The 27,653-nt window shown below is 35.7% G+C and overlaps 1 long non-coding RNA gene across 2 annotated transcripts; it reads right to left on the bottom strand.

Moving 5' to 3' along the window:
* Positions 1-404: 404 nt before the first annotated feature.
* LOC125692031 (uncharacterized) lies at positions 405-16,145 on the bottom strand. Of its 2 annotated transcripts, none has more exons than XR_007376419.1 (4): positions 16,087-16,145; positions 13,139-13,187; positions 12,158-12,333; positions 405-716 (listed from the first exon to the last, which is right to left on the bottom strand). It is a non-coding gene; the product is annotated as an uncharacterized LOC125692031 (long non-coding RNA). The 2 variants fall into 2 exon arrangements; XR_007376418.1 differs by lacking the exon at positions 405-716 and adding an exon at positions 3,336-4,826.
* Between the last annotated feature and the right edge of the window lie 11,508 nt (positions 16,146-27,653).

Below are 27,653 nucleotides of genomic sequence, written 5' to 3'. Positions count from 1 at the left end.
GAAGGCTTCAGAGATACATTATAGTGGCCCTCCAGTAGCTGAAGGGGGCCTACAGGAAAGCTGGGGAAAGCCACCCCCTTTTTAGAACGGTATGTAGTGACAGAAAAAGTGGAAATGGTTTTAAACTGGGAGAAGGTAGATTTAGACTAAATATTAGGAAGAAATTCTTTACTGTGAGGGTGGTGGAACAGGTTGCCCAGTGAGGCTGTGGGTACCCTCTCCCTGGAAGCACTGGATGGGCATTGAGCAAGCTGGTCTAGTGGGAGGCGTCCCTGCCTGTAGCAGAGGGGTTGAAATTAGATTATCTTATAGGTCCCTTCCAACATAAAATATTCTATGATGCTATGAACTGCAATTTATCCATACTCAAATATTACAAATGTCTATGCTCTAAATGAGAAATCTCCCACACTGCTGGGAGTTCTCTGACACTGATGGGCGTTGTGCATTGCTGGCAAGATGTTGGTAGTGGGGACAATGTAATAGCAGCCTCTGGGGAAGTTCAGAGGCTGTCAATGTTCCACTAATTGATGAAGGAACTGAGGCTCAAGAAGGATGCTGAGGCAAAGTACATCACAATGGTCTGCAAGCCTGTGGATAAAGTCCACAACAGAGCAAAGGATATGAGTAAGAATGAAGCAGCAGCTGTAGAAAAGTAGAAAGAAGGAGCAGCAGAGAGACCCCAACTTCCTACAACCTAGTCCGTGGAGTACAACCTGTAGCAAAAACAAGAGGAGGATAAGAAGTATCTGAGCATAGTAAGTAGGGAAGAAGTGTGTCTTCTTAAACATTTCTCTTTTGTTTCCCAGCACCCAAACCAAGTAGTTAACTATTTATGCTGTTTGTCAGTAAATTAGCATAAGCTCCCCAAGTTTGTTTTGCCCCTGCAAATAATTGCCCAGTGACTTTCCTGCCTTTATTTTCACCCCTTTGTTCTTCCCATTTCTTACCTCCCTCCCTGCCATTACACTGTGGGAGAGGGATAAGCAAGCACATATGGAGGTTCTGGTAAGTCAGCTGGATCCAACCCACCACAAGGTGGATATGAGGAAACCCAATATGCAAAATGAGATTGTAAGACAGAAAAGCTATTACTGCTAACAGGTAACATGTCCCTGACACAGAGAAGCTTCTATATTTAATATCTCTTTTCAGTATCCAAAATTTTAGGGAATATCAATGCTTTCAGAAAAAGTAATCTTGCATATTGTGAGTTTTGTGCCTATTAATCTCAGCCATAGCATTTCTTCAAAAGAAGTGCAGTGTGTATCCCTACTTTTGCATGGAAGGAGACAATGAGAACTGGCAAAAATTGCCTGTTACTGTTATTATACCTTGTTACTGAAAAGGTGAGAGGAAAGGGCAAGAACCTATTTTCCTTGAAACTCAATCCATTTTTTTAAATTAACAGTACGTAATAAGTTCTCTAGGGGTCAAAAGCAACTCAATTTACCAGAAAGAAGTAAACAAGTCAGAATTTGTATGTGCTAACAAAAAGAGAAAACAACCATTAAAGAGCCCTCCAATTTACTCTTTGTTTACAGGTATAAATCTGCCAAGATATGGTTTGACTTCTTTGTTAGGGCTTTTAAAACAGAACTCAGGAAAGCAGGTCCCACTCTTGATTCACTGTCAAAGGAAAATAAGAGCTTGCTTCCTTCAGACCTTAAACTTCAGTGTTGTGGTTTTTTTTCTTTGCTGCTGTTGTTTCTGTTCCTTGGCTTCACTTCAGTTCGCTGCAGGTGACTGGAGATGGTTGCTGAGTGGCAGTATTTAGATATTTCACTTTTGATTTGTGAGACTTTTCTATTTTTGATCTCATGTTTTAGCTCTGATTCATCATTTGTAATAGTCACACTGCAGATATTTTAGAAGGAAGCCACTGCAAACTAATGCAAGGTTATATTTTTTAAAACTGTGTAATATTCAACATGACTTTGATTTGCTGCTCAGAGACTTCCTTGTCTTAATCTGTATCACATAATCTAAATTGCTATTGAATTGTTTGTTGTCATTATTAGACTGTCACTGAAGTTATTTCATTAGCAGAACTGTGTTAGTATATTATTTCATATTTACATAAAGGTCATGTAAAATAACAGCAATAAAGTTTTTAAGCACTTCATTCTTAGCCTGGAAGATAGCAAAATATTTTATAAGGAAAAGCATACAGGGAGCAACTTCACCTGCTCCTGAAATGTAGCCAGCTTCAGAGGAAACACAGCTGAGAAACAATGCATTAGATAGGTGTCTGTTGAAGAAAAATACTGGCACAGTATAATTCAGCAAGCCTATTTTCTTTATATGTATATATATATAATTTTAAATCGATGATAGGTTTAAGATCTCAAGTGAAATAACATGCTCATAGTGATCTGCTCTAAGCTCAGAAGAGAAAAAAATAACTGCACAAACAAAAAACAGCAACAAAACCCCACAGCTGACCCTGGCATAGAACAGTGCCCAGACTGAGACTGTTGAGAAATCATGCTCCCACATTTTTTTCTGGCGTTTTTACATTCAGCTGTATTCCCGCTTTACATTGCTTTTTGCCTTTCACTCTCATCAGTAAACTCTTCTCCCATTCTATTCCTCTCTCTCTCCCCTCTCTCCATTCTTTCCCTTTCCTATTTATCTTGCACATGATTTCTTACAAAAACTAACAGCAGAAAGGATAATGGTTTTTATGTTCAGCTAGTGGAAATCAGAGCATTAGTGCTCTGTACAGCCAGCTACAGAATGTAACTGAATGCAGTGCTTCATATTTTCCATTTTTAAATCTAGATCCACAGAGCTGCCAGATTACAATGTTTTAAGAGCAAAAGTTGAGGGTGTGCTAGCTAATTCAAAAGCCAATTCACGGAATGTCAAACAATCATTATAACACAAGCATAGAAAATTTCAGTTCACCGAGTTAAAGCATTTTGGTTCCTACAGTATTTCTAAGGAACAAAGTTACTAAAATTATGGTACTAATGATTCATTTATGGAAATATGGAAAGACACCAATCTCATACTTTGGTAGTGCATCTAAAGGCAGATATGAGGCGAAATTCTCTTTACAGTGGCAATAATACTCTTTTTTAAATGATCCTAATTATATGTGAAGACTAAAAAAGCCTGTTTGTACTCATATAAAAAAGTCCAAGAGGGGATATTGATGCTTTAAAAGTACATCAAGCAGGTAAGAGTCCAAGTGAGGGGGAATAAAAACCACAACACCTGCTTTAGCTAAAGGTCAATGTTGGCACAAGAACAAGTGGCACAAATCTGTAAGTTTAAGTTTTGTATTAAAAAGCTGCTAAGCATTAAAGAATTCAAGCACTGAAACAACATTCGAATGAATGAGCGGAAAGGCAAAACAAATGTTTCAAGGCAGAGCTTGATTAGTCTGAATTATATGATATGATAGCTATGATAGCAGAGAGCTGTATGATCATAAATCATATATGTTTTCCTTTCCTTAACAAGAGAAGCCCTTGAGCATAATACCAAATTTATAATACAGCATGGTTCATGGAAGAAGGTCTACAATATTTATTGCAGAGATTACATTACAATCCATAATAACATGAGCCTCTGTCATAAATGTTAATCCCTTTATATAATATTCTGAAAACTTACAGAACATAACAATTTTTCATATTTAGATTATTGTTATGAGGAAACTGTTCTCTGTGGCCAGTGGTAGAGGGTCATCACAAGAGAAAATGACTTAGCTTGCAACAAAAATAGGTGTTAGTATTTGAGGGGATTTTTTAACTTCTAAGGTAGCCAAGTTGGATGAGCTTGAAGGAAGTTGGTGGAATCTCTATCATTAAAAAGCTTGTTTTAGCTGTTGTGTAGATAACCTACTGAAGAAAGTCTAGAGCTTTTGATCCTGTCACAGCACAGCATTATTACAGACCAAGAGAGGAATGATTTCATCTGTCTATATGTACCTCTGTGGTTCTACAATTTAAAAAATAGTACTGATTTAAGTGAGAAGATAATTTGGCCTGAAATTGAAATACTAGTATCTTCTCAGCTCACCATACCCTTTTCTACATAAGTGGTACTCCTTGATCGTTCAGATTTTATTCTAGGAAATAGAGGTGTATTTACTGAATTTAAGATGCTTTGTTTCTTTATTTGCATACCTAAGTATTCTGTTGTCATGGAAATATCTTCTCTGAAGTCCTTGAAGACCAGTTCTCTTGCTTCAATTCTGTTTCAAATTTTCTGCATCAACTAATTTTTATTCCTACTTCAAGTTTTCTATATATAAACTTGTTATGCCTGAATGATTTAGCTCATCATTTGTCGAGCCAAAACATCAGACTGTCTGTCCACAACAATAGAAGTTTCACTTCAGACAAGTGTATTAAGTCTAGTACAGTGCCATTTGCTGGCTACAATGAAACCATTTTTTAAAAATTCTTTCAGGGAAGAAGCAAACATGCTGATAAATGATTGTCAGCTCAGCAAACAAGAAAGAAATCCCAATAAGTATGAAATGGTAGAAAGATATAGCTATAAAGAAATTCAGATAAAATCACTGGAGTAATCACAGTACAAATACTTTGTCTATGCTTCTATGTTGGTTGGAGAAAGACTCACAATCTGTTCTGAGCTGAAATACTTGATTAAGGCAAAAAAAAAAACATCTTTCTTTCTGCATAAATGCCAACCTGACAGTCTCTTACTTTTCATCAGTTGCAGTCCAAATATGTTCAGATGTCTTCAGTGATCACAGATAAAATGAAGAGATCCTGGAAGGTCAGGCTGGGACTTAATAATAACATAATTCCATTGGCTATGACTGGAAGCTTGGAAGCAAATAGTGTCTTTGATAGAAAAAAAAAAAAATGCTTAATATGCCTTGAAGGACAAACTGTTTAAAGAAGCAGTCCAACAAACTAACAAGCTTTGGTCGCAAACAAACTGGAGGGATTTCAGAATTTAGTTCACACCGTGCTAATCTTCAATGAAAAGAATCTGAAAAAAGGCACACTTGCAACTTAATGGTCAAGAAGAGGCAAAGATCAACCTTACAGTTATTGACCAAAGTCCTCTAAGGGCAAATATATACTCTCAATGGAAAATGAAGGAATATATCTGCCTTACTACCCAGTTGTCTTGCCAGCTAGCAGACTCACTGTCATCTTGACGTTCAGCTAAATTGCACTGCTGCCACAGCTCCCTCAGAAATAATAAAATCTTCTTTCATCAGGAGTTGGAAATGCATATATAAAGCATGCTGTACCTGCATGCAGCAGCAGAACTCACCTTTTTTTTCCTCCCCCAGCAGCTTCCCATATGTGCATATAACTTGATTAATTAATGACTAAAGCAGAACATAAAGCAATGTCACTGATCATATTTATTTATTATTAAATCTATAAGGCAGACTTCTCTTAGCTGCTGTCATCAGCTTTCCCATCCTCTCAGTTTGATCCACTAGACTAGGCTAAAAGCCAGACTGTTAATTACTTTGTTCTTTTACTGTATAATTTTAACTGTTACAGATCAAGTCACTTAGTGGAATTTTTTTTTCTATAATAATGAAAAAATACCACCACAGTTAACTTTGACTTACAATTGTGGGTCTGTGTTCTTTCTAATTTATTATTATGAAAGGACATTGTAGTGAATAAATATAAATTTTTATAATTACAAAGCTGTCTTTCTTAGTCTTCCGTTTTTAAACAATAGATATGTATATATATATATATATATATATATATATAAAAAACAGGTTACCATCACTTCACCTATCCTCTTACAATAAATTCTTATTTAAATGACTCTTCCTACTTTGAAAGTGCATTTTATTTTTACATCTTCCAGAAGAGCATTGAGATCTTAAGAACAAAAAGATTAATTCTCAAATATGTCCTCAGTGTGCTCACTTTTAAAGTAATGCTCAATGTCAAATGACTAGTACTATCTATTAAGAGCTTGGTAGTAACATTGTTGATCATTCAGAGACATGAAATTAATTCCTACCCCTGATCAACAAAGCACAACATTGTTTGAAATGCTGAAAGCCCCAAATTAATTTTTGTTTCTCCTTTCACATGTGTGTAAAAAAAAAAAAAAATCACGTTATCACACTTACATGCTCTCCTCAACAAATGTTACATTTTACAATACGCTAAACATTAAATTGACCAAAATCTCAAAGATCTGTCTGCAAGAAGATTATCATGACCTCTATGATACAGTTTACGAGTGCTGTCTGTATTAGATGTGACTCTGTTGATTTTGAAATTTGAAAGATGTGGTTTGTTAGCAGCTATGAAAGCTTACACTTCCACAAGAGTGAGTTGAAAAGAGGAGGAATTACCAGATCACAGACTAGACCGATATGCAATGGCCTCCTACTTTGTTCTCACACAATGTTAGCTCAACAAAAATGCCTGTATGAGTCACAGATAAAAGCAGTGCAGAAAAAGAATTTATTGCAAGAATTAACTTGGAAGAGCCAATGAAGTTAAACATTCCTATATGCTTACTGTATTTTGGGGTCATAAGAAAACTCACACCATTCTCAGTCAGTTAGATGATTTAGATTGGCTTCTACCACTCTTTTGTCACAGGAATCAAACTTAATCCTAAATTGACAGTTTTAATTCATAGATCTACCGTGCTCTTCAGAACACCAGAACTTGAGTTTTCTGAAATTCATGCCACCTCTTAAGAGTCCTGTCTCTACAGTAATCATAGAAAGTATTTACTAGTTTTCCTACATGAAGTTATTATTAGGATTGAAAAAGAATTTGCACTTGCACTGCATTCAAGATTTGCTTTCATGTATCTTGTTTACCTCTCTTTTATTTTCCTCCCTTCCTTCAATACGATTCTTATTTAATTATCATAGAGGCAGAATTGTTCAGTAAATTATTCATTGAGTCTGTTCAGTGACCGACTACTACCACTCAAAACTAGCTTGACAAGATGAGGGCAAATATAAACTCAAGAATTGCGAAGGATCCAAGATAATTTTCAGAAGTGATATGTACTGTGATAGAAGCAAGGGGTAGGAAGTCAGGAAACCACATGAAAATTCAGTAAGCCAGAGTTAGAAAGAGGCTACAGCAAATATCCAATTCCTGAAAGCACGTTTGAAAGACAAAATAGGCTTCCCAAATAATTAACCAACAATTATTTAAGTATTAATTTTTAACCACTAAGAATGGATAGCGCAAATGCAGATAGCCCTAGCCTTTGACCACTTTCCAGCTTTTCCCGGCTTATAAGAGAACATAACTGTATGAGTAGTGAGGTACTGAAAAAATTTGTCCAAAAAAGTTGCAGGTGCCCCATCCTTGGAAACATTCATGCCCATTGGATAGGGCCCTGGGCAGCCTGACCCAGTAGGTGGTAACTAGGAGGGTAAGAACAGGATGATCTTTAAGGTTCCTCCCAACCTTAGCCATCCTATGATTCTATGATGACATGGAAAAAGAATCCTTACTCTCAGCTTCAGTCTAACTTTCATATATGCCAGCAACAAAGGCAGACCACTAGGATTGTCTGCTTCTGTTGCATTTCTCTCCCATTGTGGTTTAAACACTTTGGAGACCCTTTCAGGGATATCACATCCTTTGGCTTCAGGGAAAACTGTAAATAATCAGGGAAAACTGTAAATATTCATGCATAACATTTTTTCCCAGCTTATGCCAAGTAGTCCTTAACAGGACTTGATCCATGAAGCTTCAGGGTATAGTGAAAAAAATAACTGGCTTATTGTCATAAAAGGCAGCATTGTTAACTTCCATGTTATTCCTATTTCATATGAGCCTGAAGGCACACAATTAGTCACAACAATGCCTTGTCACATCAGGTTTTTTCAGCTCTGTCACAAAACTAAAAACCAGTTTCTGGCAAAAGCATTTTTTTCTCCATAAGGTACATTTTGAGGCTGCTTCTGAATCCTACCCAATGAAGACTGCTTTATGAATGACAACTATGTATAGAAAAGATTGTCACTCTCATTAGGGATGATCTGCCCTAAACCACCTACTCTACATGAGTTCTTTTTTTGATTGGTAGAAGTTGTGACTGCAGTGTTGAATCAGAAATGAAATTACAGGCTTGTATTCTTTAAAATCTGTTAGATCTTTTCATCTTCTCAATCCTATTTTAACAAGAGAAAGATGGTCTATAGAATAAATTACTTTTTAAATGGCATATGTGCACATTTAATACTATTAGGGCACGAAGTATCAGACTAAATGGAAACAGAAATGGAGATGGGAAGTTGCTGCCATGGCCAGGGCAAGTGAGGTCAGGAAATAAGAAGGAAATTCATTCTGCTAAGTCAAAGGTCTATGCAGCAAATATTGCCAGGAACTGTGCCGAAGTCAGAAACAGGGATAGCAAAGATTAGGTGGGGAGATCAGGACAAGGCTGACAGAATTGAGCAAGTAGGACATAAATTTAACTAGGAAACAAGTTTAACAAAGGCAAAATAAAAAAAATAAAAAACACCTTTACAGTAGTCTTTAAAATCTGGCAAGTTTTGGTAAACTAGCAGTCAGGCTAACACTAGCTTCAGCTGTCAGGGTTTATCAAGCCTTCATTCCCCTGTGGCACTGACTAGCAAAGGTAAAAGACTGCTTTGACATGTGTATCATGATGTATTGATAAAGATGAAAAACAAATCAAACAGGAGACTGCAAGCTTGTGGTGGCTATATAGCAACTACACCTTTTCAAATTAAAGAATACTTAAAAGCATAACTAGCTGGAAATAACTGTATAACCAGCATAACTGCTGGAAATTGTTTTGTTTGACTTTGTTTCTTTAGTCATATACACAGTGAATTGTTATCAGTAGATTTTCATGTCATGATAGCAATAACAGGAGATATGAAGCATCATCTGCCACATAGTATAACAACATTGCCAAACCTGAAAATCACAAGGAAAAATAGTCTAGGCTAGGCAATGCCAAAAATGAACTGGTTTAAGAGTGTTTGGTGATCTGGGAAGGACATGAGCAAACACAGAAGTACTATGTTCTAAGTAGAAAATAAAGCATTTTCTTTCTCAGGAAGAGTCCTAGTCCTTTATCTTAACAGTTGATGAGTCTCATCTACCTATTAGCCTTACCCGATGGCCTGTTTTGTCCAAATATTGTATAATTCAGCTATCTCCCAAATGGCAGATATTAGATGCTTTTTCCACTATTAACTAAGAAATATAGTGGTGATATATTCCTGGACCAATACTGTTGACAAATTAGGAATCATATAGAAATAATGTTCTGGTACAACCTTTCCAACATCAGGTATCCAATATTCATGACCTTGAGAAAGAGTTTAAAAAAAAAAATCAGAAGGCACTTTTGCTCAAAGCAATTCCATCTCCAAAACACTGCCAACATTTCAAAAATCCCTTACAACTGACAGCATGAGACAGACAACAGATCTTAAGACATAGCATGAAATACATTGTTTGTGGTTTTGCAAAACTGTAAAATACAAATGCATAGGCATCAGAATATTGCCTAAGGGATAAGTACTGATGTAGCTTCCTGAAGAGAAGACCTAATAGTGTCCATCAATTACTGACCTAGGGGTCTACATGGCAATCCCTGGTCATTTCAGAGTAGGCAATATGAATTATTTGAAAACTTATTTGATACTAAAGGGAGATTCAGCATTTGTTTCTCTAAGTATGCCTGTGTGTCTTAGAAACACACAGCATAAGCTGTATCACTATCCAGCAAGAAAAAACAAATCTTTGTTACCACTGTATCAGACTACTTTCAGAGTTAAAAAAAAAGTATCTATAAACTTAACATTGAAAGAGAGAATTTCCTCTGTAACTACTTCTTGCTATGGGAATTCACTAGCATTTTATACAGCTAATAAAAACATAGGCACGTATTGTAATGTTTAGCATTTGTAGGATGAAAGATATTCAGTGAAAGAGTTTTTCCATAGTTACTAATGACACAGGCCCTGAGATTAACCACATCTGTTCTGTTTTTAAGATAGACATGCAGGGTTTTAGTTTTAACTTGCATTGAACTGTCTGGACCAAAAACCATCCTTTGGTTTTAGGGCTCAAAATTTTTTTTGAGCTATTTCAGATAGCAATAAGAAAAAGCAGCACAGTTATTAATAATAACTCAACTTCACTGACAGACAACACATTGCAAGACAACTTGTTGCCATAACTGCCTGCAACATGCTGATTCAAAATGAGAACATTGTTATAATTGTGCATTATCATATACTTTTGAAGAGATTGAATTCTGAAATAAGTGCAAAAATTTAACAATCTACAGTGTTACATGTACAGCAAAACATAACGGAGGATGCAGTAAAATCTCCATTTATGTCAGATAAACCAGTAATAGGTATTGGAATGACTAGTAATTTTCAGGTCTAAATGCATTAGAAAATTACATCTCTGGAACAGTAATATCCAAATCCCTAAAATTAATGCTTTTTTTTCCCCTTTGAATATTTCTTTTCACCTGGATTACTCACTATAAAAAGATATTTTAAGGTATCAGAAGCAAACAGATACCTTACTAATTATTCACATGCCTTATAAATTAAGTCAGTCTTACTCAGAGGATCAACTAAAAGGATTATAGCTCAAACCTGGATTCATTTTCCAATCCTGACAGATCTTACTTTCTCTGTTTCCTTATCTGTAAAATGAAGCTAGTTTTGAATGAAAGCACACAAAAAAACAGCCTCTATATTTTTCATGGAACAGTCCTGCTGGGTATTTTTAAATATAAGACAAAATTGTTGTTAGGCATCTAAAGTACAGCACAGAGGGCATTGTAACATAATGCCAGCATGACAAAGCCAAACATACCACTCAAAAAAAATTTTTAGCACTCTTTCATTATTCAAATGATGGAATAAACTGTTTGTTTGTTATGAAAACAGAAGTCCTCCTGATTTCAGTAGATAAATGGGCTACCATAAAAAGTGTCTAAGTTTAAGAGTCAGTGGTAAATAAAAATTAAGTCAAAATGAAACCATCATTTTTACTCTTACTCATCCCAAATGGAAAAGAAAAAAAAGAAACGAGCCTATCATACTGAAGCCACTTCAATGGAAAACATGATCCTTTATTACTATATAGAAAAACCTAGACATCACCGATGAACTTGCATGTTTTTCAAGATAACCATAATACAAAAACCAGTATAATAGCTATGTACTCATTTATTCTGTATTTGGAGAACGACTAATTTTTTTACCATATCTCAAGCTATAGAAGGGGAGAAAAATAATTTCACAGAAAGATCCTAAGGTGTTGACAAAAATTCCCCATTTGCAAGGAACTTTGTAAGAGGGATGAGGTGGAGTGAAATTCTGAATTCTGTGGTAGCATTTGCAGTGTTTCTGCATATGAGTACACAGGACTGAAACCATAGGTGAGCAGCACAGATGGATAGCTGTCATGGCAAGGGTTATTACCCAATAAAGGACAAATAGAATAAGCGCAGAGACTTCTTTACACACAAGGCAGCAACAACCAAATTCTTTCTCCATGAATGAGCTAACCTAGCCTTAGGCATGACTATCTACCAAGATATACACAATTTAAGATGCAAGTGTAGATACATCAGTTTGATTTGCTGCTGTCCTCATAGAATAGGGAACTTGCTATTATGTCGTCGCTCAAAGCAAAGCTTGATATTAGTTTCACTAAGACAGACTAAACAAAGATTCTGTGGTTTTATTTTCAGCAACACAACTTAGTGCTTAATTCTACTTTAGACACTTTCCTGGCTAGATACAAACTGATGTAGTTGTTATGAAAATGCTTCCTTTTTTTTTCATGTCAATTATTTTGAGGTTATATATGAGATTCTATATCCTATGTCCAGAACCTCTTAAATGCAGAAAAAAATTGTTCCAAGTCTTCAGTCCCTGCAATCCTTATTCCCATTCTGTCTCACTGCTCTCTGTGTAAGAAATGGTTTAAGACTGACAGCCAATGTAGCAGAATTAACAAAAAGTGAATGGAGGTATAATGGTGGTACTGCTTGACGCCTCTAAGTTATAATCCTGTCAGTCTTCTTCCAGACAATACACATCAGAACACTTAAGAGAAGTATTTTGGTGCTACCCACTTATGGAAAAAAAAAAAACAAAACCAACAACAAAAAGAAGCACCAAGAAAATCAACCAAACCTGAGATGTTCTTCTTATACATGAACTTCATCTTTGGCTGAGTCACAGAAGGTGTATACAGGACTGCTGAAGAGTCCAGCATGAACACACTGCTTCTGTTGTCAGGCTGGTAGAGACAGGGTGGCATATTTCGATGACTGTGTCAGGCAGCTGCAAACATGAAGCCCACAGGTGTACTTCACCAGGAGAAAAAATAAATATGTCCAAGGTTTTAATGAGAAACTTATGAGGGATTTGTGTATTAAAGCAAAATTAGAACTCTTATCCAACAGTGACAGCTGAACCACTGTGGGAGAGAGGTCAGTACCTCTCTGAATAGATAAAATACTGTAATAAACAAATGCAACTTATTAGTAAAAAAAATCAAATTATTATGTTTAAAGTTCCATTTCACTCCGCTTATACGTTTGGTCTTAGTTACCACAGAATTACCTTACTGTAAGCAGTTTAAAATTATTTGGATAAATTTTATTGTAAGAACAAAGGCCTTACAGTCAAAACAAATTGTTCTTTACCAGAGATATCAGAATTATTATAGCATTTTCAAAGAATGAGAATTGTGACACCGGAATTCAGTCAAACAGTGTTGTCACTAACAACTTCTGTCTTACCAACTCTAAGCTCAAAATAGAAAAACAGAAGACTGGATTAGGCTTTATTTCACCCATATGTTTTAACACCACTTCTGCTGATACGCAAGGATTTCTCTCCTTAAAAGTTATAAACTAGTGAATATAAGGAAGCATCAATCTTTTCACAACTATAATTTAAGTTCTGTGTTTGTTTAGTTGTCATAGTGGTAACAACGTACAACTAAGTTGTAATTCATTAATTTTCAGTTGACTGGAGTTGTAGGAAAGACTTCTCAGCCAATGCTAACAGTTTCTTTCCTCATATGCCATATAAAAGAAAACGTGACTTTCTAAAGTATAAATGTAGAAGATGAAGGGGTTTAATATAATATTATTTAACAACTCTTACACCAATATTTTAGTCCAGCTGTCAAAGTCAAGTTGCTCTAGTGCTTTTCCTGAAAATGAGATGAACAATTATGAGAATGCTTGCTCCGTAATGATTGCTACTATTAGAAATACATCAACATTTTCTGTAGAAAGCATAATAAAAACCTTCTCTTTATCATAAGCATGTAGTAACACCATATGCTTCCAATGTCTTTTTCCCTTTCCTCTTGTAGCCTAAAGCCTGTGTATTTTTTCTTCATGCTCTCGCTTCACATGCAGTATAGTATGATCTTTGCTTTATTAAACATGAGAGTTGTTTTCCCTTGAAGCTAAAATAATAACATTGTTGGAAAATACTACCAATGTGAACTATCCCAGACATCTCATTCCTTAAGATAGCTGACCATTTCTAAATACTTTGGAGAAATAAAAAATGTTTTCAAATGGAATAAAACTGTGAACCATAAGTAACACAATCTGCATGTATTTAGAAAAAATTAGAAATATTAGCAGTGTAACTGAGTGAAAAGAATTTGTTCTCTTGATGTTGACAAACACAACCATGGAGTTAATGATAAAAGCAAAAAATCTAATATGATAAAATAGGTAAATAAATAAATCCAAATAAAAGCATGTGCATTTAAGTGCTTTTTAACTTGCAGTGCTGTAAGACAATTTTGAATAATGGTTTCACTAACAGAAGAAAACTGTTCATAAGTTAGCTAATGAGCTAACCAACAATCAGTAGTGGATTGCAGAAGTACAATTTTGCTGCTCCCTCTGTTAATCAACATACAAATTGACTTAATCAAACTGCTAATAAAGACCTATAGATACTATAGCACAGAGCATTTAGTTCATGTTAACTTTTAAGACATCATACAAGGCTTTCTACCAGGCGTACCCTATTCACAGAGGTTGAATTCACAGTGTTCAAAAACATTGAGAAGAACCTGAAAATCATACTGGGAACGTTCCCTATCTATTACACTCTGATACATGATTACGGCTTCCCTCTCTCTCCACAGTTCAACATAGAAGTGTGTCAGACCTTCAACTGTCTTTTTTTTTCCCTATTCTTTTATTTTTTATTTCAGACTAGAAATTGTTACTCAAAAAAACAAAAATTTGCCAACAAATAATATATATTTGAACAGACACTCGTGACCTTTTCTGCACTAGAATAGAGGAAAAAAGCAATTATTACTAATTCTTAATACTGTTTTCAAATGCTCCTACTGCAACGAAGTCTTAGTTTTCTGATACTTCATGATTCTTCAAGCAATCCCTACATTACTCAAATTACTTTGGACTTTTTATTTTTTAATATTTAAGTGCTAAGCCACAAGATTAAGTTTCACCCCTTCCTAAATTCAGGTTAGGGGACCAGCTCACTGAACATAGAAAGAACCCAAAAAAACAACGTAAGCAATAACTGAATTGGAGTAGCTGACATAGTATCACTGTCAGTAAATGTAAGTATGGAGCAGCCAAGATAGTTTGTGTGATAAACAAAAATTCCATTTGTCAAAGTAAAAGTAACAAGAAGAGACAAATTCATCAACTCTGCAGAAATTAAATAATCCTGCACAAAAACATTTTCATTAATTTGCAAATGTTACGCAGAAAGAATAGAGACCTAAGAGCCTCAGTATACCAAACAAAACCTCAGCAAAAAAACAAACAAACAAACCAACCAACGCCTGGCTTAGCATCATCAAAGCACAGCTTGCAGCAGCTGCTACCAAAGTACTTCAATCACACTTTAACGAAGAGCATCTCCTAAGCCAGCAGAGCTCAATTTTTATCCATGCAAGAGACAAAAAGTGATTCCACAGTCCTGGCAGATGCAGTACTCTTCTCATACTAAAGGGGGCAAATTATTATTACCTGCCAACTTTCTACCCTGTATTCATGTACTTCCATTATTGTACGTAATACCAACTGAAAACATGCAATATTTGTTTTGACTTGTATTATTTGATTTGGCATATAACAGAGAGAATAGACAGAATTATTCACTCACTTTCTGAATTTAGATATCACTAATGAAATCAATGCATAGTTAACAAAGTGTCAAAAGTTACCATTTTGTTCACAGATAGCTTAGGAGTGTCATCACAGAACTTAACTGCATATCTATCTATCTATCTAGTAAAGCTCCAGCCATCTTCCTAGTAATATTTTGTAGGTGCTTTTTTTCCACCAGTCATGATATGTATTTGAGAACTGTAGCTTTAATGATGAGGCCAGAGGTGTTCTGTATGCATTAAAACACTTCATTGATAAACTATTGGCAGCATCTGTGATAAAAGCTAACTTTAGAACAGTCTCATATTGTCTATGCTATAGTATTTCCTATATATAATACACACTAAACTCAAACCCTTGAATATACATCGCTTTGTAATAATTTACCAGAGGTGCACATGTGGAGAAAACAGAGTGGAAAAAAGAAGAGAAAATATACTAGTAGGAAGTCTTTTCTATTTGCATTCTGCCCACCAGAATAGGAAATTGTACTGACTTCCTAAAGAAAATTCAAACTAATATTTTCAGAGATTGCTAGATCTGTGTGATATTCTTCCTAAAGTATATGCACTGCAGACATGGAACATTATCAAACAAATAGGTAATTACTCCAGCCAACCTTAACTTAGGAAAAAAAGAAGCACACAGAATGTGGGTACAAATAAATTTCTTTATACTTTTTGAAACAGATATCTCATAAGCTGTTTCTTGAAGACATAACACTTTTCAAAGTGTGACAAAATGCATATCTAACAGCATCTATTAAGCTGCATTGAATCAGTGCAAGTTCAACTGCGTTTTAATGAAAGAAGATATAGAGAAGTGTATGCAGATAAGTGTATAATCAACGAATGTACAGACGTTATAGTTACGGGGTATGCCAGAGAGCTTGGCTACATAGTTATTACACCAAAGCAGAAAAGACAGGACACTTACCTGTACCCTGAGCTCACTTATGAAACTCCAGCAAAGCACATCTCCAGAAGAGATCCTTCCCTACTGGCAGTCAGCTCTTAAATGGGTCTAGGAGAGGTGCAGCCAGGCTCCACCCCTTCTGGCAGCACAGGTGAATTGCCTTCAGCTGTGCTCCTGTGGCTGACTCATTGCTCGCCTCAGGTGATCAATCAGAGGTTCAGGCCGTGATTCAGCAGTTCCCATTCAATAAGCCTTTATAAAGGCAAATTGGGTTTTTTTGTTTTGTTTTGTTTTGTTTTGTTTTGTTTTGTTTTGTTTTGTTTTGTTTTGTAATAAAAAAATGCAGTTCTATCAAACCTTTTAACTGACTTACCTGAGAAAGTATTTCACATGACACAGCCACAGGCATGAAAATGTTTTGTAGCTGGAAGTGATGGTACCTATCACAGTTCATTTACCAATTTTGTCTAGACTCTGCAGAGTGTAGTTTGAAGGCTTTGCTATAACAATCAATTTGAACAGCTTACTACGCACGTCTTTCCTGTTAAAATAAACTTGCTTATGCTAAAGCAACAGAATGGATCTGTGAAAATTCAAGATGAGCATTGCCTCTTTTCAAACTTTACATGTTTTCATTGACAGCAATTAATATCCAAAAACATTTTCTTTGAGTATTTAAAAGCAAAACAGAAATTTAAAAGAAGACCAGCAGCTTTAAAAATGTTATTAGAGAGAATTACTGCACTAGTGTCATTAAGCATATGTTCTTTCTGCTATCTAATGGCTTTGTTAATACAGAAGGAATAGATTGAAGTGAAATTGCCTATCTTAACCATTTTCATTTCCTAGGGAATTTGAACTCCTAATGCAGAAAGTAATAAATTACACTTTTGGACACTTCTCTTGAGCAAAATCTATACTCAGTGTGTTGAAACAGTATCTGGCAATATATAATTAGTTAGGATCACAGTAATTTTGGTGCCTATTTTTCATTCTCCTTTTACAGAACCTGAGCAGTTTGGATTTTTTTAAAGGCATTCTCCACTAGACGAAAAAAAAAGTGTTTTTAGTGTCTTTTAATGTCATTTTTTAAATAGAAAATTGTCTATTATATTTAATAATGAATTGTATTCTGAAAGCTATATTTATTATGTGTCTAGAAAATCACTCATTTAGGTAATCAATTAATAGACAAAATTTGAAGTTGGTTATAAAAAATACAACATTAAAATTATGTTAGAAAATGTTGTGATTTTTTTCTTGTTAGCTCACTGACCAATCTTGAAAGGGTGAAATTCTCTTACCTACATCAAAAGCATCCATTTCTCCTCTCTCTGTTTGTTCTGCTATTATACATAAATTAATGTTCTGTTTATACTTAGTTTCTTGATTTTAATTGACCTCCTAAATGCAACCAAAATTATTAAGATGAACGATGAAGTAAAAATTAGTAGTTGTATGAAATGTTTGGACTGAAATGCAGGTATCTACTGCTTCTGTTTTTCAGGAGATGTTAATTGGCTCTAGACTTGTATAATTCTGATAATCATAGCTTACAAGTATTTCCACTTTTTAATTTCCTGATTGCTAATGTAAATGAACACACAGTTCTGAGTATGGAGCAACATCCCAGTTTGTCCTTTTGTAGACAGAAATCTCACAGCAGCCCTAAAGAGACACCTTCTACTCTGAACTCCATGCCTCTTGCCTTCTTGCTGCAGTGTGTCTTGCCTTCAGTGGAAAGTTTCACTTCATACAAGTTGCATTTAAAGTTGACAGGATTTCATGATTGCAAACCCCCCTAAGCTGTTTGTGATCTGAGATAATAATGATCAAAACATTCATAGGAAATATATTGGATTGAATACCACCTGGGTAATGCTATGCAATTAATTGAAAAGTTCACATTCTCCTCTAACGTCTTAAAATAATGAATTAACTCGGCTTAGGTCTCACAAGAATAACTGCAGATAATATCCTCACCAAAAAAAAGGTACTGTGCTTGTTTATCTGGATCTATATTTACAAGCAATGTAGAAATTCCAGATTTGAATTTTTACTTTGGATACATTTATACATAGTTACTGTAACTTACCTTATGGGATCCAAAACCTTGTATTAGTTACAGCCTTTTCATAAAGCATTCATTAATAATTATGTATTTGTAAGATTCAAGATGTATAACTTCAGAGGGGGTCAACTCATTGAATCAACAGCAAAACAGACAGCCACATCTATGCGTTGAGGCATTGCACTTTCTGAACTAGCTGGAGCTGTTTTTTTTTGCAAGTCTACAGCTTTCAAATAAATAGAAAATTTAATTAAATGCAGCTTAGTATGTACATTATTAGTCTAATGTAGGCATATTTTCTTACTTTTACCTTCATGCTCCTTCTTTTCAGCTCATTAACTGCCTGTTTCCATCTTGCCATCACTTCAGCTCTGATCCTGATGATGTTTCTGCAAAGATAGCATTTCTATATTAAGTTCTGTTTATATGAACAGAGTTCTCATTGCAATCAAACTGTTCACTTGTAGAATAAGGACTCCAGATTTTCAAGTCTTATGCAATTACTAAATTAAAATAAGAACAATTTCTTATTCTCACCTGTGGTTTCTTGATAATAATGAAATGAATATAAACAAAACCACCAGTTACAGATCAGTAACCTGAAAACACAAAAGTTCAATTGACATGATAGTTATGAAATACTAGATGAAAATGCATTTGTCCCTCAAACTTGCTGCAGCTACAATCCTCCAGTATATTTTCTGAACTTCTTTCATTTCTTATTTCTAATGCAATACCTGGTGCTGCAATGCAACATCTCAAGGATATTTATGAAACACTGTACTAATGCTTAATTTCCTGTTTCATTTTCTTCCCATTTGTTACTGTTTACAGACTCTCACCACCTAAAACAAGGTTGTGTGAAGGCAGCTAAATCTGAAATTTCTAGTTTTAGTTAGAATGTAAAAGAACTAGAGAGCACGGAGAAATTGACAATTTTGGCTGGCGTACTCAAAGGTACTATATCTTTACTGCTAGTGCAATCTATAATGAACACTCTGATAAACATTTACAGACAAACATCACATCTCAGCAGTATTTTATAGAAGAATTTCTTTACAGCTTTCTTTCAATAAAATTTGAGAATTTTTTTTTTTTTTCCCAAGTGCTACATGACTAAATGATCCTATGATCCTATACCTCCATAGTACTTTTCACATAAACTGTTAAATATGCACATAGAACTACACAGGAAATGTAAAGTTATTCTATGACAGAGGGATTTACTGCTATTCCATATCTTACTCAGAATTCCCAAAGACTACACAGGTAGACAATTTTCTCTCTTTTTTTTTTTTTTTTTAAATCTTAGAAGGCTTACAGCTTTTGCTGTGCTCCATTTCTTACTACTATAATTGCTTATTAAAACTGGCTCAGAACTCAGTTGCAGCCTTTCAGAATGCTCTCTTTCTTAGTCATGTTAGCCAAATTTATTTTACCAATAATGACTATTTTACATGTTCTGATCCTGTAAAGCCTCTAAATTTATGATTCAATTTGACTTTATTTGGCTTCTGTTCTTAGAAGGATCATAAATTTGCAATTAATCTTTGATTATGTTCCATCTGCTCTCAAGGTGACTTCTATTGCCTCAGTACTTTCTACAGAACTACAAGTCAAACAGTCATTCTGCCATGAGGCTACGTGTCATTCCAGGAAGAGTTGTATTAGGATACTTCATTTTTGTTTCATAAGCAGATTATCAAAAGCATCAGATGATAACATTCATTTCATTTGAAGTATTATAGTTCTGCTTTTGAAAGCACCTTTTACTTCTCATCTTCTTTCAGGTTGATTTGGCCTACTATCAAATATTAGCATCACTGAAGAAACCATAAGTATTCCCCAGTGTAGTAGTTGAATATGTATATGGAATAGTAACTTCAAACTCAAAGGCAATGCTTTTGGCAGAGGAAACCTCTAAATCACAGAGTTTTGAAGCTGAAAAAATATTGTGGAAAACATCACTATAAACCTGTCCTATTTTCATTATCTTTCTTATACGCTATTGCATCACCCAGTACCATTAACAGGAAACTATATTATATGGACTGTGGGTTTAACCCTGTACAGACGTTTTCTAGTTTTTTCTCTTAGCTGCTCCACATTAACTACAAACATGTCTGCTCTCATCTGTTGGCACATACAAAATGACTTTACTCCGACTGAGAGAGGCTAATTATCTCAGGTGATATTCTCAGTAGCATTCTAGGGTGTGCAAATGAGAAGATAGTTCACAGATGACAGCTATGATGAGTCTTTAATAGCAGAACAGATAGGTTAACAAATACTGGGGGTAATACTTAAACTGAAAGTTTAACCACATATCTTTACACTAACTTTCAGACAGATGAGGATAAGAGGTCCATGGAGAAATCTCTCAGAGTTATATAAAGGGCATGCTCTAGTTTTTCAAAGCCCTTCCTCCACACACTTCAAGGATTCCAGTGCTGCCTCTTGCAGGCATAATGACTCCAGTAAGCATTTGGGGTTTTCAGGCCTCTCTTATTGTATGTCATGCCTAAAGAATAGCTTTCCGCATAAGGAAAGCTATTACCTTTTAAATTAATCATAGAATCATCTTGGTTGGAAAAGACTTTCAAGATCAAATTCAATCATCAACTTGACCTATTGATTCCCATCACTTAAACATGTGGCTTAATGCCAAGTACAAATATTTATTAAATACCTTCAGAGTCGGGGATACCACCACCTCCTGCACAGCCCATTTCAATGCTTGACAATTCTCTCCATGAAGAAATTCTTTCTAATGTTCAATTGAAATGCCCCTTAGCACAACTTGAGACCATTTCCTTACATCCTTGTCATCTGAGAAAAGAGACCAACACTGACCATGCTACAGCCTCCTTAGAAGTAAATGTAGAGAACAATGAGGTCTTCCCTCAGGCTCCTCTTCTCCAAACCAAAACAGATCAATTACCTAAGTCATTTCTTTAAAGCCTTGTTTTCTAGTCCCTTCTCCAGCTTCACTGCACTGCTTTAGGTGCATTTCTGCAAGTCAATATCATTCTTATAGTGAGGGGCCCAATACTGAATACAATATTTGATGTGTGGTTTCAGCAGTGCAAAGATGGATGATCATTTCTCTAGTCCTGCTAGCCACACTATGTCTGATACCATTGACCTCCTTGGCCACCTTAGCATACTGTTAGCTTGTGTTCAGCCATTGACCAGCACCCCTGGATTCTTTTTTGCTGGGCAATTTTCTAGTCCCTCTTCCTCAAGCCTGTTTTGTTGCATGCTGTTGTTACAATCTGGGCCCAGGGCCCAGCATTCAGCCTCCTTGAATGTTGCATTAGACTCAGCTCATCAATCTAGCGTATCCAGTTCCCTCTGCAAAGTCTTTCTACCCTCAAGCAGATCAGCGAAGCCACCTAACCTAGTACCATTTATGAAACTGAGGATGTGATCCATCCTGTCATCCAGATCACTGAAAAAATGATCAAACAAAACTGGACCTAGCACCAAGCCCTGAGGAATGCCACTGGTGACCAGTTGCCAATTGGATTGGATTTCATTTGCTAGGAGTCCAGCCATTTAGATTGCTTCATCCAGTGAACTGTACATCATCTAAGCCTTGAGCAGCTGATCTCTCCAGGAAAATACTGTAGGAGACACTGTCAAGCACATTTCTAAATCTGAGTAAACAACATCCACAGTCTTTCCCTCATATGCTACAGAGATCATCTTGTCATAGGAGGAGTTCAGGTTAGTCAGACAGAATCTGCCCTTCATAAGCCCATGCTAGCTTCTTCTGATCACTTGATTGTCCCATTGTGCCATATGATAGCACTCAAGATGATCTGCTCCATAACCATCCCTGGTACCAAAGTCAGAGAGGCCTGTAATTTCCTAGATTGTCCTACCCGTCTTTCTTGTAGTCTAGGTTTAAAGATGGGATTAGATGACTGGTTTACATTCACATTTTTGTTAAGGAAGCAGTGAATGGTTAGTCTCTTGTGAAGTCCAGGATGAAGAGATAAGATTCAGTAAAAAGCTGTTAGAGTTGCTATCATATTACAATTAAAAGGTGATGATCTGAAAGAGCAAGCTCTACAAGCATTCCACAGTCTTTTGGCTCTCTGAAGTAGTAAGAGTAAGACTTCACTGCACCAGTAGCCTGGAAGTATCTATTCCTTAGGAAGGCTAGGGTCATGGTCAACACTGGATTTGGATAAAGATTGTGAAGAGTCAAGTATCAGACATGTGAAGAGTTGCTAAATTCCCAGGAATTAAATGCTTATTAGTTTGTGTTGATATTTAAACTTATTGATGTGATAAAACTGAAATAACTCATTATCACAAAGAAAGTGTCAGAGATTCCTCCTGCAGGAAATCAATGAGCTGTAGTTATTGTTTTCTTTCAACACAAAGCAACACTGAATTCAGATCCAGTTGAAGTCCTTGACACTGTACACACAAACTTGACAACAGCAGTCAACCTTAATCCTCTCTCAAGCATTTCTTCAGCTCAAGTTTGATTTAAAATTTAAAATGTCACTTGAACCCATACGTACTATTCCTTGTCCTGCCAGAGTGCAATTGCACAAATCAAGGAAAAAAGCCACATCATTGTTTAAAAAAATAAGAAGGTGCATCTTCAAAAATAATTTCTCTATATTCACAGATTACTCAGAGTTGCTAGAAAATTCATTATCTTGATAGCAGCTGCAGGTTCATTTTTCTGAGTGTTGCAAACTAGCCTAAATTCTATTTTTTCCACAAATGAAAGCTAATCAGTATTGGTTGAAGACTGAAGGTAAGTGATTTGAATAAAATTCAAGTAGTAGAGGGCTTGAATCCATAGCCTTTCCTCTGCAAGCATACTGAGGTGTAGCTGTAACCCAAACTCTAGCCTGGCACATAAAGTAGGTAACAAATACTGTTCTCAAACCCAGGAGAAGAACAACAACAATAAAAAAAAAAGAAAACAGAACTCTATATAGTTCTTAAATTTCACCAAATTTAAGAGTTGAAACAGCTTTGAAAGACCTTCTTCCTAAAGTTGGTAAATAGATTTTAACCCTACCAATAGTATGTCTCTCAGGCAAGCAGCACAGTTACAAAAATTGAGGAAAAAGCATTGTCACTGAATGGTAACTGTTTCTAATTTGTTTATACAGAATGAACTGAAATTCAGCAGCTTATAAATGGGCTCTAGAGACTTTTCTTACCAAATACATAAATCTTCCATATTGTCTTCAATAACTATATTGAAAAAACTTTGGTATCAGACACAACTTTCTAGATAGGCAAGATTCACTGGCCTTCTATGTAAGGACAGAAATTATTCATATGAAGCAGTTTTAGTTAATCATCTACCTTTTTAAGATTTGCAATTTTAATAGATTTAATAATAGATTTGCTATAAAAGCAACATTCTCTGAAAATGACAGTAATCTACCACTGTTTTAACTGTGCAAGGATTTCTCTAAACACTTAGAGAACCAAGAACAACACTTTCTTGTTAACCTCTAACTATTCACTGTTCATGTAGCTGGTCTAGCTAAACTCTTATCAAAATAACAGCTCCTAGTTTCCAGGACTTTAAGCCCAACTATAATCCTAAATAACAATATCCAGATGGATCAGAAACCCAAGACTCCTAGAAAATTAATGGGAAGTGAGTCACAGTTGCAAGTGGCATTTCCCAGATCATATCTTCCAGCCCATCTGAATTAATTAAATTCACTTACAGCTACATTAGTTTTACAGAAGCTATTTTCCATAATTGTAACCCAGCCATAACTTTATTCTTCAAAGGAGCAAGCTGCCTCCAACTCTCTGAAACATCCAGTTAAGCTGCTCACAATAACTGATCATAACTTTCCTTTTAAATCTTCATTCCTGCATATGGCTTTGCATACTCTCACTTTTTGAAACATCACAGAAGTTGGGAAAGTAGTTTCAGGTGAACTACTGTTTGCTTCTGTTGTTATAATTGTTTAATTACTGAGGTGATTCTGTAGTCTGTGCTACCTTTAACTTTTTTGTGTATATAGCATTTCCTATAAGCATGATAGCCAAATATTGTAAAAAAAACCATAAATTCCCAGTGACTGATAGGAGCAACAGGTATTCATGTACTGGTTTCATAATTTTTTGGTATCTGTATTTCACGTCATAACACCATGTAGTGCTCTGGAATTAAAGAGTTAATGCTCCAGTTCAGTATATCATGGATAGTTCTGAGTACCTGGAGCATTAACTCTTTAATTCCCAGTGCACTACATGGTGTTATGATGTGGAAAACCAATAACAAACAGGCTCATGTCCCTACCTTTTCCTCTTTTCCCCTTTTTCCCTTTCCCGGGGCTTGGGTCCATGGGTCTCCCCACCCTGCTAGTCATAGAACTGGGCTGAACCAGCCCATAAACAGTTGACAATTCCCTTTGCTTTCCTGAGATGATTAAGAATTAAACAGGGTCAGAAACAACCAAAACGGGTCAGAATCAAAATCCTGCCTCCAATTTTTGGATAGTACTTTGGCTGGGCTCACCAGAGCAGCAGGCTGCTACCAGTTCCTCTTGTCCCTCTCACAATTCTCAGTTTCAGGGCCCAAGTACATGAGCAAACTGTAGTCTCCTACTACCAGAAGTTCAGGTACCTGTGCTCAAAGCAGGTGAGGAAACCAGCCACCATATCTCTGCTGTGTGCTACAGCAGACTTCTTCAAGCAGAGCTCTAGACCCCAAGATCCTTTCAAGGCTACCAGGCCAAAGCTGCTTTGCAACAAAGAACTTCTTCACTCAGTCTTTCTTTTCAGTACTATTTGTATTCCCTTTTGTAGATAAACTATACAGTGATACCTCACAGAGAAGAAAGGCAAGATTTCCACTAAGGACAGCAAGCACTGACCTACTTGTGCACTTTATAGGCTTCATCATGCTGGAACCATCCTGCAAAAGTTTGTACCAGAGAGTAGATCCATGTTCTGACTGCGATCATGGGAAAACTTCTTTTTACTCCCATTTGAAGAGTTTTCAGTTGGAAGAGTGCATGTCAAGTGAAGTGACTCAGATGTGCACACTGTATTGGAGTAAGAAGGGCCAACAGCAGAGTGCAGGAACAGCTCCTAGAAAAGCTGAGCCTGAGAAAGGAAGCAGAGCAGGTCAAACATTATATAAAGTTCATTCTGATAATCACAGAGCACAGAGTATTTAGTTTATATTATTACAAATCAAACAAACAAACAAACAAAATAAAAACCAACCAAATATTTCTAATCTTCTAGCAAAGAAGATACAGAAAAAAAAAAAAAAGTACTAGGTCATTCTTTGCAATGGTGAAATGTGACAATGTGGTATATGCTAACAAGTTTAGAATCAACAAAAAAAGGTTAGTGGCTATTTTTACTCCACCTGGTTACATATGTTGTTTAATTCATGTATAGCTCACAAAAAAGTGGTTGCATTTTTCATTTTAATAAATGCCCATAATATTTTGAAATATCTTCTATAAAATAATGGATTGAGCTCTTCACAGTCATAAACAAGATGTTTCAGTAGGTCTGTACCCACAGTACCAGATCTCTATGAAAGAATTAATGCAAGATGTGTAATTAATCTTCCTTTGTTCAAATCAAATTAAAAAGTATTTAATCAGCGGATGCCAGAATATAGTCTAAGAGCTTTAAAATGATATGAATACTTAAAAACTACATGGAAGCAGGCAAAAACCTTTCTTTGTAGAATCAAATTAACTCAAATGGATTATAGGAGGATTGAAATGAAATTGGTCCTATTATTAATTCTCACCCCCACACATTTGCAAATAGATACCAAATCAAATCTCTTTTCATCCATTCAATTGGATAAAAGATATTTTTGTAATCTGTGTTTTCTTGCTCTTTGTTGTTACTGACCAATTTGTCAGAAAACATTTTGTCCAAAAATTGTTTCAGGTGACACATTTTCTGCAAATTTTGCCTATTTCTTTTTTATTATAAAGAAAAAAAAAGCAAGTTTTCAGTTTTTAGCAAAACTTTGTTATTTTCCATGAACGATGCGTTTTCTAAATGAAGGACCTCTCTTTAAAACCAATGGCTCTGTTGTTCTACAGTGTTGATGGCGCAGTTTTCATAACTACCATAAGACCCAAACACTCTGCTAAGTATATTTTTCTTTCTATAGATTCAATAGTTACAACATTACAACTCTGAGGAACCTGTTGCACGCCAATTTGTGCACCCACATCATTAATTAGTCTTTTACTTATCATTAGAACCAGCTGTAGGTATCTTCTAGAACTGAGTATGAGAAACATGTGTCTGTGTTTTGAGCATAACCTAATTACCAGAAACATCTAATGATGTGTTAAAAGGCACATGGGAACAAATGTGTTATTAACAGAAGAGACATTTGGCAGCAACAGCACTGTCCTTTCACAACCACAAAAGCCAAATCTTCTCTTACATTTCTCAGAAAACGAGAGGGGAATTATGATTTCGTGCAATTAAAATTTAAGAGTTGGAAGTTACAGTTGGAAGTGAAAGGACCAATAAAGTCATCAACGTATATTACTCATAACCCAGGAGAAAAAATAAAAATTTTATATGAACTATAACCTTCAGATGTTTGTGATTCTTAACAGGTGCACTGAAGCAGTTTCCTGAACAGCATAGCTAATGGAATTTGTTTTGCCACGGATCATATCCCATGTCTGAGTGCAACATCTACCTGAAATTTTTCTCGTGATAAGGTATGCATAACAACAGTGTTCCATAGAGATTCACTTGTGGCTGACAAGATTAAGTGACACCTGTAGCTTTTCCCTTACTCCATTTTGTGTCCTTTTTACACACCTGGTGTCTCTCTTTCATGATATTTGCATAAGCACTTTAAAAAGCATTTAAAGCTTATATTAGCTTCCAGATCTACCAAATATGTAGAAAAAGATGAAACTTTGACTAAAAACCCTAAACAACTGCTCAGCAAGAAACAGCCCTGAACACTGCTGATGATTCAAAGCAGTAAATCTATTTAAGCTGATCAGGTCCAGTTATAGCATGAGCAGATCTGTAAGCAACCACTTATTTTCAAAGCTTTTGCCTTTTTGGTCTTTACCTTGGAATAAAGAAATGGGGAATTAATAAAATGACAAGTAAGGAAAAAATTAGGACATGTCTATGAAAGAGAATTGTCATTAGGTGTGCTTGTCAATACCTGCAACAGTAGCTACAGTAATGGAGTCTTTCAGGTATTCATTCTGATGCTGAAAAGACTGACTGAATCTATGTCTCGTTTATGTAATATTTAATAGCTGGAAGACATAACATTCTCACAAGTTCACTCACACTTCATTCTGCTTAATGAATTACAATATTTCACTCTTTGCTCCCTATTTTGCCCTAATACAGAAATGACTTCAGAAGAAGAGATTCTCTTGTCCTGGAACAGGCATAGCCCAAGAGAGATTAGTATGTAGAAATATAGCATCTTTTTTTCCCATATTTTGATCATGCATAAGTGGGCCCCATTAGGTTGCAATGTTAAAAT

The sequence above is a fragment of the Lagopus muta genome, chromosome 4 (genome assembly GCF_023343835.1).
Source record: "Lagopus muta isolate bLagMut1 chromosome 4, bLagMut1 primary, whole genome shotgun sequence".
Taxonomy (NCBI): Eukaryota; Metazoa; Chordata; class Aves; order Galliformes; family Phasianidae; genus Lagopus; species Lagopus muta.
This window is presented reverse-complemented; position numbering and strand designations above follow the sequence as displayed.